The sequence below is a fragment of the Drosophila simulans genome, chromosome X (assembly GCF_016746395.2).
Source record: "Drosophila simulans strain w501 chromosome X, Prin_Dsim_3.1, whole genome shotgun sequence".
NCBI classification, from domain to species: domain Eukaryota; kingdom Metazoa; phylum Arthropoda; class Insecta; order Diptera; family Drosophilidae; genus Drosophila; species Drosophila simulans.
The window spans coordinates 16559406-16565211 of NC_052525.2; the positions used below are offsets into that span (position 1 = coordinate 16559406).

Sequence of the window (5806 nt, forward strand, 5' to 3'; positions counted from 1 at the left end):
TGCCAATAGATAGACTTTAAGGATATTCTGTACTCTATGATCCAGATGATAGGCGGCAGCAGTATCAATGGGGCTGGACACCAACAAAACCAAAAAGTAGAATCTGAAGTGCAAGGATTACAGAGGGATCACTGCAACCAACACCCATTTTGTCCAAGTTAGAAGGTCACAACACGTAGTTAAACACCTTACTCGTAGAGTAAAAGGGTATACTAGATTCGTTCAAAATGATGTAACTTAGTCTCCGACCATATAAAGTGTACAACACGTCGATACGATTCGACCAAAATTTCTTAGCCACACCGAGTTAATTAGCGCGGCGGCTAGAAATTTAAATAAGCTAAATATTAATATTTAATTTCATATGATGAACTTACCACACCGCCAACGGCAAAGGAAAACATGGTGGCGTACCCACCTAACAGAAGAATGTTTCCTTCGCATCCTGGAATCCGCCGGCGTCGTTTTGATCAAATCTAACTTTATTCGATCTAGTTGGCGTGGGGTTTGCCGTACACGTATACAGCTAGCAATTTCGTTTTTCGAACCTCAGTCGTAACTTGGTGGAGTCGGAACACACATCAGACAAAATATTATTCAAAATTCTTACAAATAAGTTAAGTAAGAAAAATTACAGTTATAATAAAAATGTTAACGTTAAAAAGTGTATTCGTGTGGACCAAAATTTCAATTTTTTTCGACCTGCCAATCAGTTTCGATAAAATTCATTTTCAATCATTTTACGCTTAAAATTCTCTGGGTAAGAATTTTTTTTTTTAATTCAGTTCTGTTAAATTCATTGTGAGTTGCGATTAAAGTGTTGCAAGTCGAAGCGGAAAGTCGGCGGTTACGGCTTTTTGGCGGCCCGCGTGTTTGTCTATATGTCGAATGGATGTGGCCCTCCTAACTGGCGTTAAACTAATGCCGGGGGCAGCCTGTCGACAGCCAACCACCTTGCCACGCCCCACACCCCACACCCCACGCCTTGTAATGACGTCATTCAAGCGCTGACAATTAAATAAATCATAGAGCACGCGGTTCGGCCGATTGAAAGATCGAGTTAATCTGAAGAGGAACTCCTGGTTCTTTCTTTCGTTGCCAGAGTGAAATTGTAAATGAATTACACGTCCTGGTTGATAAATTTTTTGCTCGTTGACAACCATAAAATGACAGTCATTGTGATTGTTGCCACCGTTCCGTTACGTCTGCAACCTAATGGGGCAATGAGTGGAGTTGTGGGCTAAGGGGTGGTGAGTAGGGACTTGTGTTCCAACTGGGTGTTTATTTATGGGCTTTTTTGCAGTTCCATCCTGGTTGCATAGCAGGTCTTGGGATTTCCTTTTGGTTTTAGACTCGGGTTCCAAACTTATTAGGTGACTTCTCTAGAACGCAACTCTGCGGCTTCTGGGGCCAACACTCACATGCGGGAAAACATTCTGCATCACAGTTAATAGCTGACATCGTACACAACAAGTAAATACTATATTGAACTCCCCTTTCCTTTTCTTTTCAGAATTTGTAAAAATATTCTATAAAATTGCAGCACGACGACAAGGTCCCCGCGACCAGCTTGTGTCAAGCCAAGCCAAGCCAGATGTAAAGAACCGATTTCTTCTATTTTTGCTCGCTACTAATTGCAACGGCTAGCCCAGGGAGTTTGTGCGTTCGTCCCACCAAATTTATGATTTGTGTGATTGCCTGACCAAGGAAAAGGAGTGGGTTTTTATCATAATCGATTTATTCTACTGTTCTATGGATGACTCCCCCAACAGCTCTTGGATTATGATGTCCGTTAGATCTGCTTTAGTCTGCTCCTCGCGCTTAGCTGCTTTCCTTATTTCTTGATCCCGCTGACGGTTCTGCTGCTGCTGCTGGCAATAATCCGGCTGTCAATACTGTTGCTGTGTTTGGCAATAACGGCGGTCCTGCTTCTGCTGATTTGGATCCATATTCTGTGGATGCTTGTGGTACTTATTGCCGTAAGTAAGCCTCTGGAAAATGTGCGTGGGCTTGCGTACCATACGTTTTTATTATTAATTTATTTATTAAGGCATACGGGGAAGTCTTGAAGCCCCTTTGTGTCCTTCTTATCCATTAATTCAGCCCATTTGGGCTCGCCGGCTAACTATAGTTAGCTTTTTCAAATTTACAGTAATTTCACTACAATTACATAACAATCACATATAACAAATAGGATTTAAGATAAGCGTCAGCTTCTGCTGACCCTTGTCAAAGGAGATCGGGTAATGAGATCCCTCGGTTGCCTTCTATTGAGCCTCCTTGGTGGGCGAGATCTGTTTAGAGCGCTGGCCAGCCGATTTCTGTGGCGCTCCAGCATGTCATGGTATCTGCTCGAGTGCTGGTTTATTTCGTCAAATTCCGTTGCTAGTGATAGGTCTCTGTGCAGGGTGGTGCTTCGAACAAACCACTCGCAGCCGGTGATAAGTCTTGCTACCTTATTTTGAATAGCCTGGATCCTTTTGATTCGGCTGTCGCATGCCAAGCCCCAGATTTGGCACCCATACTTCCAGTTTGGTGCTAAGATCTGTTTGTAAATTGTCAGCTTGTTGGATAGCGACAATATACTGTGATGAACGCCTGATTGCCCTTATACTTGCCTTTATACTTTAGCTTTATACTTGCGTATGGTACGCAAGCCCGCGAACATTTTCGAGGGATTTACTTACTGCAATAAGTACCACAACCAACCACAGAATATGGATCCAAATCATCAGAAGCCGGACCGCCGTCATTGTCAAACACCGCCAGAGTTGAACTGATTCGTATCCTTAAGCAGCTCTTGGTCATTCGAGTGGCCCAGCCTGCGAAAGGGTATCGTCTCACCCTCGATCTCCATGTAATCTTCGACGATGGACCGCAGCTCGACCGGCGGCTTAGCTGATGTGATCAGGGCCCTGACCACCTTGGCCACGTTTCCCAGGACCTCCTGCTTTTCCATTGCGCTCGTTCAACGATTCAAATTATTAATCAATTCAATTCATAAATACCCAAAAGACCGTCAACAGCTACACAGCATATGCATGCCTTCTGCATACATATTTATATGTATGAATGTAAGTAAGATCGAATATATATAATGGAATTACTCACAGCTTTTTTTTAGTACCGACAGTACCGACAACATCATTTTCAAAAGGCGTTGCACGAGGAAGGCGCCTCTAGTCGATAGCAACGGGACATGGTGTCGGACCGACTTGGGACAAGCGGAGGAGACAAGTGCTAAGGTGGCGAAGCACTACTGGCTACTTTGTTCGCGCAGTAAATTGTCGCTATCCAACAAGCTGACAATTTACAAACAGATCTTAGCACCAAACTGGAAGTATGGGTGCCAAATCTGGGGCTTGGCATGCGACAGCCAAATCAAAAGGATCCAGGCTATTCAAAATTAGGTAGCAAGACTTATCACCGGCTGCGAGTGGTTTGTTGGAAGCACCACCCTGCACAGAGACCTATCACTAGCAACGGTATTAGACGAACTAAACCAGCACTCGAGCAGATACCATGACATGCTGGAGCGCCACAGAAACAGATCTAAACAGATCTCGTCCACCAAGGAGGCTCAATAGAAGGCAACCGAGGGATCTCATTACCCGATCTCCTTTGACAAGGGTCAGCAGAAGCTGACGCTTATCTTAAATCCTATTTGTTATATGTGAATGTTATGTAATTGTAGTTAAATTACTGTAAATTTGAAAAAGCTATCTATAGTTAGCCGGCGAGCCCAAATGGGCTGAATTAATAGATAAGGACACAAAGGGGATCCAAGACTTTCCCGTATGCCTTAATAAATAAATTAATAATAAAAAAAAAAAAAAAACATCATTTTACGGATCCTTTTAAATGATCCTTTTACGGATCATTTTACTCAATCCGTCAAGTAATGCGGGCGGAGGATATGATGCGTACCTTATCGACTTTATGCAGATCTACAAAAACAACCACCACTAAATATCGCGCTGGAATAGCCGAGGAAGACATAGCCATGCTGAATGAAATCGATGAGAGCACCAGTGATCCTCTGAAGGCAGTTCTTGGATTACGAGCAACGCATTTGCCGGCACTACGATTCCAAGCTGAATGGCTGTTTTAAGGGTAACAACTGTCGTTTGGCTCATGAGCCCTTTCCTCCAAATGGCGCCACCAAGGATGTCGAACTAGCTAGAGCTCTTCCGGAGACAATCCTTGATACACCAGAGATGTGCCAGAGAACAAACGGACCTTCAAGTCGAAACCGCGTCTTCTCGACACTGTACTTGCTCTCTACAGCGATGGTTGCTTCTTTCGCGCCCAAATAATCGATGAATTTCCCAATGAGTACATGATCTTCTATGTGGATTACGGCAACACGGAATTCGTGCCCGTGTACTGTTTGGTCAAAATATCTGACACACCAAACGACAATGGATTGCATTGAGTATCTCAAGAGTAAGCTGCTAAACACGGAGATGAATGTACACCTGGTACAGCGCCTGCCGGATGGCTTCCTAATTCGCTTCCTGGACGATGGGAAAGATATACCTCAACAGCTATTGCGACGCAACTACGCCCAGATGGAAGAGTGATTACTCACCGTAGTATGTTTTCCAACTCTTCGCGCGACAATGAAAAGCTTCATCTTTGGCGGTTAGTTGAAAGCAGTGTGCCCAGGCACATTTGGGTTAGCAAGTTCCAGTTCATTTCTAAAATACTAATTACGTCTATCAATAACATTTTTCGATGGGCGACACAGTTGATTGTTTATTAATAGAAAAATTTGTAAATTGTGTATATATATATAATACTAGGTAACACTAATATCGATAGAATTAATTGTTAAGTCTTAAGAACAAACGATGGTGTGATCGAGATTGACGAGTTTGAATTGAGAGCTTAAAAGAGAAACAACGTGATTAAAAAGATTGTTACAGACCAAGACAACACTAATAAAGCAAGAATACAGTGGAATAAAGTGTTAATCTAAAAAATCAAAACCCGAACTAATTGGCATATTAAAAGCAAAAAAAGTTTATTTTGGTGAAGAAGCGACTGAAGACGCGATAATAAAAAAACAATAGAGACAGATGAATTACCAACAATTGAGACGATTCCTGGAAGTGGGATAAGTTCGATTGGTGGCGCCAAGAAGAATTATTTTTGACCGAGGATCTTGTTTTACTAGGAATATCCAGCACTCACAACACAAAAATGAGCAATTTTATGCGAAGAAAAATAAAGCTCCTTTGGAACATAAATTTGGAGATTTTGTAGCTATACGTAACACCTGGAGTTAATAAAAAAGTCGCACCTAAATATCGCGGCCCATATACAAATAAATTTTCATGTTAAATAGTGTTTAAAAGTGACCGTTATAAAATTATTGATGTATGTAGATGATTGTCAACTAACGCAGTTATCATTTAAGGGTTTATTGGAACCAGCGATATTCAAACATTGGACAAACGTTGTAAACCTCACCATAGCATTTTAGATAGGTAGTAGAACGAGGTCATAAGCCAGGTAGGCGGAATGTAAACTGTATGTAAATGTAATGGACTAGGTAACACTAATGTCGATATAATTAATTGTACAGTTTTAAGAACAAGCGATGGTGTGATTAAGATCGAGGAGCTTGAATTGAGAGCTTTAAAAAGTTTTTATAAGATAATTATATTTATACTTACTTTTATAAGAGAAAGTAGAATAAATTACTATGGCGGCACAGCAGTGGTATTTTCGCTGAACAAATTAGTATATGGTGGTATTATGTTCTGCCCTGCGGTATTTCCAACTCTAACCGCGCTGGTCA

At 41.8% G+C, this 5806-nt stretch overlaps 1 long non-coding RNA gene across 1 annotated transcript; it reads left to right on the forward strand.

The window, feature by feature from the left end:
- Window positions 1–559: 559 nt before the first annotated feature.
- Window positions 560–4209, forward strand: LOC27207043. The gene is made up of 4 exons (XR_006542124.1): window positions 560–760; window positions 1514–1715; window positions 1773–1979; window positions 3946–4209. It is a non-coding gene; the product is annotated as an uncharacterized LOC27207043 (long non-coding RNA).
- Window positions 4210–5806: the final 1597 nt, after the last annotated feature.